This window comes from Fukomys damarensis, unplaced genomic scaffold (assembly GCF_012274545.1).
Source record: "Fukomys damarensis isolate Sample0158 unplaced genomic scaffold, DMR_v1.0_HiC HiC_scaffold_37, whole genome shotgun sequence".
Classification (NCBI taxonomy): domain Eukaryota; kingdom Metazoa; phylum Chordata; class Mammalia; order Rodentia; family Bathyergidae; genus Fukomys; species Fukomys damarensis.
The window spans coordinates 30974964-30985827 of NW_022900949.1; the positions used below are offsets into that span (position 1 = coordinate 30974964).

Sequence of the window (10864 nt, forward strand, 5' to 3'; positions counted from 1 at the left end):
GGAGGGGAGGGGCAGGGCCTCAGCCAGGGAGCCGCCTCCCTCCCAGGTCTTGCAGCTCAAAGAGGATCTGATCCTAGGGACCTCAGACGACTCCACCTCCCAGCTACATTCCCCACCCCTTCTTAGTTTTTGATACCAGGGTCTCTAAATTGCCCAAACCAACCTTAAACTTTCGAATTTACTGCCTCAGCCTCCCAAGTAGCTGGGATTACAGGTGTGTGCCATCACACCCAGTTAGGTCTAGAAAAATCTTATAAAAATTTTAAAAGTATTAATCGTGGAAGTCAATTTCTGTCAATGAATTTGTAGAGAAATAACACGTAAACTGTTAGGAGAAAGGAGGAACAAAGACATGAGCCTAACAGAACAAGTTTATTTAGCACAAACGTGAGAGGGAACACTGGTGTGAGGACCAAGTGTTGGCTCTGTACAGGCTACAGGGCCTTTTACAGAGGGCTGTGAATACAGGGGGCTGTGAACAGCACTCGTGGCCGCCCGCTAGAGATGAGGCTTGCTTGTCTGGCAGGAGCAGGGCTGAAGAAGTGACAGTGGGAAGCCATGTTAATAGGTCTTATTAACCCCATGACTCTGCATCTTTAGCAGATGGGAAAACATGAGGGAGCGGAAGAGGCTCAAAGTGGCCTCTGGTCAGCCTAAGATGCCAGCATTTGGAGTCCATTCCACCCTCCGTGGTGAAATAAGAACGGATGGTGCATCTCTTCTTTAACTGCTGCCTCCTGATTGGGGCAGTGGTTGGGGTTTTATCCGGATTGAAGAAGATCATTAGCAACTACCTATGAAATGGCCACAATCCTGTTGGTGAAAAATCTTTGAAACATATTGATGGAGCATGGTAACAACAAACAAGCAAGTAAAAGGAGGAAAAGAGGCAAAGAAAGAAAGAATCCAAGGTAGGATAGTGGACTCCATGAATCCCATGAACTCTGGGGGGAGGGGCATAGGGGAGTCCAGAGACATTTGTCTGAATTTCAGTGTCCATCTCCCACAGAGCTGCGGTCACTTTGTCATGATTATCTGGGACAGAAATACAGTGTGTTGTGTGAAGCAGGGTGTATGTACCCCCTTGGGAAGCTGTAAGGAGATCTAAAGCCATGTGATTTTTGTAAAACTACCTTTTTCATTTGGGATGCTTCAGCCATTAAAAATGTTAGAGCCCAGTGAATGGCATTGAATTCAGGGGCTAAGGCCTCTTACATCCAAGTCTATGTTCATAGCAGCTAACCCTGGAAGGGTCACAGCCAGGGGATAAAACCACCATGTTGGCCATGTAGTCCTGCCATTGGTGGCAGACTGCATCCCGGTTTGGGTGTTACTTTGCAAGGGAAGAGAGAATATAACCAGGAATATAAGGATGATCTCATGTCACCTTTTCTGCTTGGTGGGTAGATGTAACCAGCCGTACCAGCTGCAGACCCATCCATGCCCAGATGGAGCCATATCTGTGGGGACGGTTTCATGATATTTTCCCCCATTCCACCACACGTGGGGGATAGTAGCATATGTAACACTGAGACCCAAGTGTTCAGGTGGCTATCCCACTGTGCATTTATGTTGTTCAGCACACCATATAATAGATCCTTTATGGTAACATGTTCAGATATGACCTATCCCCAGCTTAGGGGGACAGCATATCCTATGACTGGTTACCCTGCTTTACCTTGTCAGAGTAAATTTCTATAATCCATTCAGACCTATGCAGAATTTGTCGAGGCAAACCTGCCCACTTCTCAGCTGTTGCTGGAGCCAGTCCCCAGGGGAAGCCTCCCTCTGCGCTTGTGGGAATTTCTGCGCACAACCAGCAGGGGGAGATATTGTGAACCTGTTGCATAAGGGGTAAGCCCACCAGGTAATATCATTTGCCATAGTTACCCCAATCAGACAACTCCAAAGAATCAGCCAGATCCTGGTCCATACCTGTGTTACTGAGTGGAGGAAAGCAGAGTGAGGGCATGAAAGGAAGAAAAAAAACCCTCAATTGGGGTAGGAGTAAAGTCACAGAAGAATCCTTGAAGTCAGAGATCACAATGTCTAGATGTTCGCTCTGGGAGGAGTAAAGGGGGTACTTCCTGTGCCAGAATATGGAGAAATATCTTAAAAGAGGGTAGAGAGGAAGGCCTCAGTCGCTCGCCCTTTTCTGTTATTGGATGCAAGCGTGAGATCTTGAGGGAAGTGGATCAGGTAGAGGAACAGATGAGAGTAGGTTTAGCCAGTTTTAGAAGTGAACCCAGTGAATCCTTTGAGTTTAGCCACTACTGGAATTGTGAGGATTATTTGGTGGGGTCTATCCCATTTGGGGCAAGGGATCTAGTGACGCCCTCGTGTAGACCCAGTCACCTTGCATAAAGAAGGGCTTGCACCCATAGGCAATGGGGCTGATTGGGGAAGGTGAGCTCCAGCCTATGGCCAGAACAGGTGACAGGTTGCATTTGACAGGGGTGAGAGTAAAGGGCTTAAAAGTGTGGGGCATTGGTTTAGTGGGAGGTCAGGTTTTAGTTGTCTAACAGTAAGTGGCCTCCCATACATTAACTCTAAAGGGCTGAACATAGTGGGTTATAAGGAGGGCCAGCTTGAGGAGGGCCAGGGGTAGGAGGTGGCCCAGTGTTGCTCTGTTTGGGCTGTGAGCTTGGGTAAGTGTGTTTTTTAAGAGCCCATTTGCCCTTTCTACCTTTTCTGATGACTGGGACAATGAAGGATATGGAAGGTCCAAGTTACACTGAGGGATTTTGCAAGGTGTTAGGAAATTTGAGAAGCAAATTCTGGACCATTTTCTGACTGCGTGGAGGCCAGGAGTCCAAACCTTGAAATGATCTTGGTTCAGTGGATGCTAGCTATGGTGGAGGACCTTTCATTGGTAGTAGGGAAGGCCTCTATCCATCCTGTCAATGTATCTTCCACAACTAATAGATAACAGATCCTCCTAATGGGAGGCATATGAGTAAGGTCTATTTGCCAATCTTCAGCAGGCAGATGGCCTCCAGCCTGGTGTGTAGGAAGAAGGAGGAGAATGGATGTTAGTCTTTTTTTTTGTACCGGTGATCAAACTCAGGTCCTCGCTCTTGTGAGGCAGGCAGCGGAACCACTGAGCTAAATCTCCAGCCCCGAATGGATGCTAGTCTTGGGGGACGTTTGTTGACAGAGCAATCTTTCGAGAGTTAACACAGGAATTTTATTATCTGTGGGGTTAAGTTTATATGTGTCTGTAGAAAATGAATAAGAGGAAGAGATCCTGCATGAAAATGGAAGAGTAATTTAGTAAGGAGAGGGATGACAGATCTCAGGGAGGACTAATTTTCCATGTAAAAACCACCATGGTTTATGGAAGGCAGGCCGCTACAGTGTATGACTGGGAGAAGGGCTGCCTGCAACAGGGCACGAATCAGCTTTCCGTTTATTATGGGTGTTTCTTTGGATGTTAGAAATCCTCTTTCTTGCCAGATTTGTGCATTAGACTGCAGAATATTTTAGGCATATTTAGAATCAGCATCTATGTTAGCAGCCCTGTCCTTTACTAAAGTTAGTGTCCTGGTTAGTGCAATAAGCTTGACCTATTTGGGAGTGAGGCAGTCTCAGCTACTTTCCTGGGGGAAAGGCACATTCATTGCCATGATAGCATTAGCATCCTGATAAGGGGGTGTCTTCGAGACACAGCCATCAACAAACTGGTCAGGGACGCCTGGGATGTGAGTAGAGGTTAGGTGGTGAAAAGCTATTAAGGAGAAACCTACTAGTACAGGACAGGCATGGTCTTCTGAAGTCCCATGGAGTCAGACTTGGGTATGAGTGAGGCAGGGTTTAGAAGTGGCTGTGGTGAAAGGAGGCCGGAGGTTGTATTAAGGTAGTGTAGGATCTGAGTTCTAGAGGGATAAGTGAAATGAAGAGTCCTGTGGCTTAGCAGATCCTGTAACCCTCAGGAGGACCAGACCTGGAGGGGCAGATGGAAATTTATTTTTTGAGTCTTAGGAATAGGGAGAGTGGCAAGGGCCCACACCTTGAGGTAAAGTAGCCAGCTCTGATAGATGAGGTCAAGCTGTTTAGAACGGTAGGCCGCAGGAAGCAGAGAGACTCCTGCACACTATGCAGAGAATCCCGGTGCCTGAGACCATATAGCACAGATATAAAGATGCAAGAGTTTATTAGGGTTGAGAAGGAGTAATGGGGACCTTGGTTCGGGCCTTTTTCAGTTCCTAGAATGCACAAGGCAGTGAAGAATCAGGAGTGAAGGGTTCTGCTGGGAGTGCAGCGCAGATCACTATGGTCAGGCCTACGGTGGAGGGCGTGGTGGAGCAAGGCCTGGCCTAGAAGAGGACTATCTTCCTTCCCACCCATTCACCAGAAAAACATCAAGCGTTATCTCCTGCAGACCCTAGCCATTCTCCCTGTTCCAATCAGGCATCCCCTTTCTGGTTCCTTTATCTACACTATAAATAAAGGTGCTGAGGACACAAGCCAAGCTGTTTGTCTCTTCAGGACAGAGTTTCCACCTAGCCTGGCTATGTAAACTTTACTGTTGTCTTTGTCTTATTCCTTTTTTAAAATTGATTTTATTGGTACATTTTAGGTATACAATGTAGTGACATTCATCATTGAAAATTTGCACCTTTACGTAATCTATCTTGGTTCTTATTTTTTCCCCCATTCCCCTGCCCTCCCTTCAACCCCCCTCCATCCCTCCCTATTTACAGAGTTGTTTTGTCTCGAGACAGGCCCTAAGTCACTCTGTCTTCTTCCTTAAATTCCTTAATCTCTCCCGTTGTTTCTCACTCCGTGAAGCCTTCAGCCGTGTGGGCCATGGCCCATGGCGAGGGCTTGTTGAGTTCACCCTTGGGGGCCCCCTAAAGTGACCTGGCTATGACAGCAAAGTGGTGGATCCAGAGTCCCAGCAAAGAGATGTTCCTGTGTGGTCCTGGGGAAGGGCAGAGGTGAGAAAGGGTAGTTTTTGGTCCTCTGGGCTTTCTCAGGTGGTGGGACTGACACTGAGCCCTAAGTAGGTTATCATTGGGCCTTGTGTTTGGAGACCCTGTGAGCCCTGTCTGCCAGAAAGCTAAGGAGAACAGTCTGAGTGCTGCCACGTCCTTCGGAGGCTGAAGAGGAGGAAGTCAACATGCTGCAGGAGGGCGCTAGGGCATCGGTCAAAGTCAGAGGGGTCTCTTTGAAGCACCTGTTCAAACAGCTTTGCACCTACAGAGCTTTCTTTAAAATACGTTACTGATTTTTAGAGTCAAGAGTGGCTTTAATTTCTCTGATACATTTGTATTTGGCCCATAGAAAAAATATTGTTCATAAGGACAATTAAATATTTTAAATTACATATTTTAAAAACTGAGTTGGAGTCTAACAAATCTTCGTAAAATTATCCTTACTTTCATTTGCAGATCCATAGGACTCTGGTGATGTGTACAAGGCAAGCAGAAGTGGGAGAGTTTGTGACAGCAATAGCCCATGCATGTTCAGGAGTGTGTCGTCATCTGTCCTGAGGCCCACCAGCAACAGCAGGTTTAACACAATCCTCTGGATCTTTGCAGACTCACATCTGGGGCTTTGAGGCTCTTTCTCTACCCTTCTTCCACCCTAATGCAGATGGGAACACCAAATGCAGAAGCCGGGGGTGTACACCAAACAAGGGTGTCAGGGGTCCTGGAAGCTGCCCTGCCCCACTACAGAGGGCACTGGTGCAAAACACTAGGGGCCTGCAGGTGGCCAGCGTGCAAGAATCCCAGCCCCGTAGGGACTCTTGGAGTGAGGAGGGGGCCCGGATAGCCAAGGTCCCCTAGAGAAGACCCAGAGCCAGGCCTTGGGCGGACAGCAAGGAAAAGGTCCCCACAGGCAGTGGGCATTTCTGAGCCCTTGAAACAGACTGGAAGCAACTGACTCATTTTCCTTCTGTTGGCTGGAACGGGTGCAGGTTAGCCAGTGGCTGCCTGCCTTCCTCCTCACCTCCCTTTACTCCTCTTTGCACCCCAAAGGACTGCAACAGTTTGCTTCAGTGTCCTCCCTCCACCCCAGAGTGAGGGCAACCAGGCACGTTGTGTCTTCTTCCACTTCCCATTTCATTTTGGGGAACAGAGAGAGCACCCTGGCGTGGCTAAGATCAGGAAGGCAGAGATCTGGGCCCTTTATTTGCATACCCAGCATTCACAATGAGACTTCCAGAAGATTCCCTGGTTTCAGCCTTCATCCTCACTGACATGGGCCTGCAGCTGCTACATACGTAGCTCTTCCCAGGCACTCCTTGAGTTTAGTCTAGGAAGGCTCCCTCCAGTGTACTGAACACCTGGGCTGGAGCATAGGTTTAAAAATACTCAGTTTGATCCCCATTACCAAAATAAAAGAAAGGATTCACTCTGGTGCTCCTGTGAGTCTGCTCATCCTTTATTTCTCAGGCAGCATAGGCTCCAAAATTCCTGAAAATCTGATCTAGGAGGTCAGGTGTGGCAAAGTTGGCTGAGAAGTGGACAGGACCTGTTAATGTCAAGGTCCCAGGGCTGGGATGATTCTCAGGACCGCGTATCTAGAACTTCTCAACATGAAGACTAGATGCCAGGAGGAGCTCACTATGGTGACTCCTCACAGTGGCCCATCCTGGGTTTCTCAGATCCTGGGTGTGTTTTTATTTTTTTCCCCACTTTTCTTCTCGTTTTGCCCAAGTTTGCTCTGCAGAGCTATTTTTTTCCCCTTAACCCTTTGCCCCTCATTTTTCAAATAAATTCTTGGCACCGTTTTACCTTCTTTCATCCAATCCTTTGTTCTAGGCAAGAAGGACATGATTTTATTTTTTCCTGAACCATTTCTAAAGGAACTACCTGACAACAAATCTACTTGGGATTTTTATCCTGAGTAATGTAGACACAGCAAATGACACCAAAGAACTCCAGAGACCAGCAGTTAGTCAACCAAGATCAGTGGCAGAGCACAGTTCCTGGCAGAGTCAACCTACGGTGTCCAGCATAAGCTGGCATTGGATGGTGGTGGCTGTCAGGAAGCAGGCCCAGCAGCTGGCTGTGTGGGCATCCAGCATGGCATAGTGTTATCTATGTGACAGAGCAGCTCCGTGCTGTAGCCAAGTGCCACAGCTCAGAGGCACGGCTGAGCTTCACAGCTCAGTGTGGCGGCTCTGGAACACAGCTCTCATGATTTGAAGACTTGGGAATCCAATGGCCAGTTGAAGAGGTGGTGGAAAATCCTTTATTACACCAAGACCCTGGCAGGCTCAGAGGAATGTGAGCTCTCGACCAGAAATGAAAGCCTCCAGGGCTGGGGAATTAGCTCAGTGGTTCCACCGCCTACCTGGAAAGTACAAGGTCCTGAGTTCAATCCTCAGTACACACACACACACACACACACACACACAGAGAGAGAGAGAGAGAGAGAGAGAGAGGAGAGCCTCCTTATGTAGGGATCTACAGGGTAGGTGAGCATGCTCACGGGGCAGAATTATAGAACATTCCTGAAACACATGCCATTTGAGCATGCTCACTGAAGCAGAGGGGCAGTTACAGAACATTCCTGAAGCAGAGGGGCAGAGTTACAGAACACTCCTGAGAGGGGGCAGAGCTTAACAGAACCTTCTTGTGAGGGGCCAGAGGTTAACAGAGCATGCCTGAAGCAGTTCAAAGAGCCACAAACCATCTTGATGCACTGAGCAGGAGCCCAGCAGCACAAACTTACATTTCCAAAACCAAACGTTCTGTAGGGCAGTGGGTGGGGGAATGGAAACAAGGCAAGGGCCTGTCTTATTGTAAAGCACTTCTCAATCAACATAGGACAGCTAGCAGAGCTGCACTTTGCTGGTTCACAGTTTCCATCTGAATTGAGCAAAAGAACACTAGCCTGACTGGAAATAATAGGAAGGCGACTCTTCAATCCTGAGGTTAAGTATGGCCCAGGAGCCAAGTGTGGTGGTGCACACTTGTAATCCCAGCACTGAGAAGGCTGAGGGAAAAGGATTGCCTTGAGTTCAAGGCCAACCTGAGCTACATAGCGAGTTCAAGGACACTCTAAAATACATAGCAAAACCCTGTCTCAAAAAATCAAAATAAGATTGGCCCAGTAGGCAATGCAGATGTGTGTACCTCAGGAGGGCCCACAGAGGTCCCCTAGAGTTGTTCATGTGGCAGTTGGGAACTGTTACTGCTGTGCCCCCCACACTGGCTCTATCATCACCCTGGGTGAGGATAAGGCAGGAGATTAGGGCATGGGCAAGTCACGGCTGGGCAATCAGGTGTAACCTGCCATTCACACAGAGCTGTCATATCATGGCAGAGATGCATGCGAGCAGCTTTGGAGTCCTGTGTAGAACAGCCCTGATCTGACATCAAAAGAAGATAAAGACAGCAGCCCTTGGACCTCATCCCCACTTCCACCCTTGTCCTTGCAGTGGCCTGTTCTGCATGCAGGACATCCTCTTTTCTCTTTCTCCTTTTCTTCAATAAATGTTCCTCTTCAATCAGCATTAAACTATTCATTAGTTGTCTTCATCCAATTCCTTGAATAGGACAAGAACCTGGAACCGTTGGACACCACACTGTCCATCAACAAGGGTGCTTGATCCACATCCTGGAAGTAGCCCACTGGCCTCTCAGGTGCTGCCATCCAAGGGAAGGGTGCCAGAGACCTCAAAAGTATTCCTCTGAAGGGGCTCAAAGCCAAACCAGATAAAACTTCCCTGACATAGATGGTGGTTGAGGAATGTAAACTTATTCACCCCTCAAAATTAAAAAAACCAGATGTTGTGTTATTTGCAGTACTTCTATGACTCATTGTCAGGAAAAGAAAAGAAAGAAAAATCAGCAATCCTAGAGATCCAACTCATTTTGAAGGAAAAGAGATTGAGGAAACTGCCGGCATTAGTGACATGGATGAATGAGTTATTGTCTGAAGATATTCCTGAGAGGGTTCAGACCCTACTCTGACCCTGCAGCTTGCTCAAAATCCTGATGACTTGGAAGAACTATGATGGAAACTGCCACCCACATACTAGCAAGAGTCCTGATGGAAGACTGCAAGCAAAGTGTTGAGTAAGCTACAAACATGTTATTTTTTTTCCTTTTTTTTTTTTTGCTTTTCCAGCTTTTCTCAGTTTCATGAGAAATTGCTCACTATAAAATTGAAGCTCGGTGTATGAACATCATTGATCATGAGTTAAAAAGACATGAGCTTTGTCAAGAACTTCCTAGGAAAAAGACTGTTGATAAAGACCTTGTTGCAGAATGAATTAGTAAGTGACACACACAGAAAAGCAGAATGGAAGTAAAATAACAAAAGGTTTATTTTGTCGACAAAAGGCCAGTCACACTAAGAACAGTGCTAGAGATCAACACCCTATTCCTTACAGCTCCCTCTTTTATAGGGTTGTACAGCCTTGATCTCATTCATGTGGTTACATTTCATTCTCTCAGTTCACATTACCAATATACAAATCATGGTCACAAGAAAGTTAACTTTCAGCCCAGATGTAGCAATTCTTTGTAGTTAGGGGAGTTTACCTTTAAGATTTGCCTAGCTATCTATCCTAGCCCATAGGAAGGGGTTTTCAGGGTCAGGAAAGCAAAGTTAACAATGGTTCTTTTCATCTTGACACTTTTACAATCATGTGGTTTACAAAACCTTGGAGCTTGGGGTCTTGATGTGCCCTGTTATCGCAGGATGAAGCCAAAGGTCCCATTCTATGGTTAATGCCTCTGGTGTCTGTTAATTTTGAACTAAACAAAGCAGATTTCAGTTAGAAGAGCAGAAGTTATTCTATATTTTCCTAACATTTTGTAGGTTTTGGTTGTTTACAAAAGTTCTATCACTTGAAGATCAGACTTTGAAAAAGGATTATGAAAAAAACTGAAAAATACAAGGACCTGTGGTAAAACAAAACAGCTATTGCAGGTTGCTCTTTGTTTCTGAATCTAGCTGAGGATATTTGTACAGAACTGAAAATGAGGAAAAGGAATATAGTTCACATATCGGTGAAGTCTCTTTATAGGGACAGTTTTGAGCTGCTTATCCCAGTTGTGACATTCTTCAGGAAACTCAAGATTGTCTGGAGAACAAAAGTGATATAGCAGAAATGGATATTGCTGAAAAATTGGTGAGGCTGACACTGTGTGAGTATGAACATTTACTGGGTATCACTCTCTGGGTTTTAGTTAACCTGCTTTTGACACAGGACTGAGGACTTCTTCCCAAATTCACTTGCCCCTCAGCAACAAAAAAGATAGGCAAGCAGCAATGTGTGTGCTTACAACATAAGTATGTGCAGTTGCTTTAAGTCACTGTTTGCACACACTGACTAAATACTATAGGTAATGAAGATGCTCTTTGAATGTTCACATGATGAGTTGCTCTGGAACTCATTCCTTTCTGCTTTAATCTTGCTGCTTACAAGAGAACTGTGCAGCTGATTGTGAAGAAATGGACTAAAGGCACTCTTGAAAAGGGCTCATCCACTGCTGATGAACATGATCAGAAACATTTTCCAGTACGATGAACGAACTAAAAATCTGTTTGCTGATTGTGTTGGGGAGCTTGCTTCCCAGGTCTCTAATGATTAAGAGTAGGAGTTTGTGATGGAATGTTTGGAAATCCTGGCAAATCCGCCCATTACAGACGTAGATTGGGAACCAGTTCTTAAGGAGCACAAGCTGGTTCCACACCTCAAGGATAAACTAAAACCAGATGCTTCAGATGACTATTTTTGCCTGGTGGATATAACAACCATGTAGGGGAAAGGTCTGTAGGCAGGGAAAGAATAGATTAAGGGCCTCACTAGGTTTGCTGGCTAATCCTGAGTAGAGAGTTGAAACATTACTGGAAAAAAGATTTAAAAGGGGCAGGGAGAAAGAGGAGGAGGAGGAGG

At 46.3% G+C, this 10864-nt stretch overlaps 1 pseudogene; it reads left to right on the top strand.

Moving 5' to 3' along the window:
* Nucleotides 1-8212: 8212 nt before the first annotated feature.
* LOC104871884 lies at nucleotides 8213-10730 on the top strand (annotated as a pseudogene).
* The last annotated feature ends 134 nt before the right edge of the window (nucleotides 10731-10864 follow it).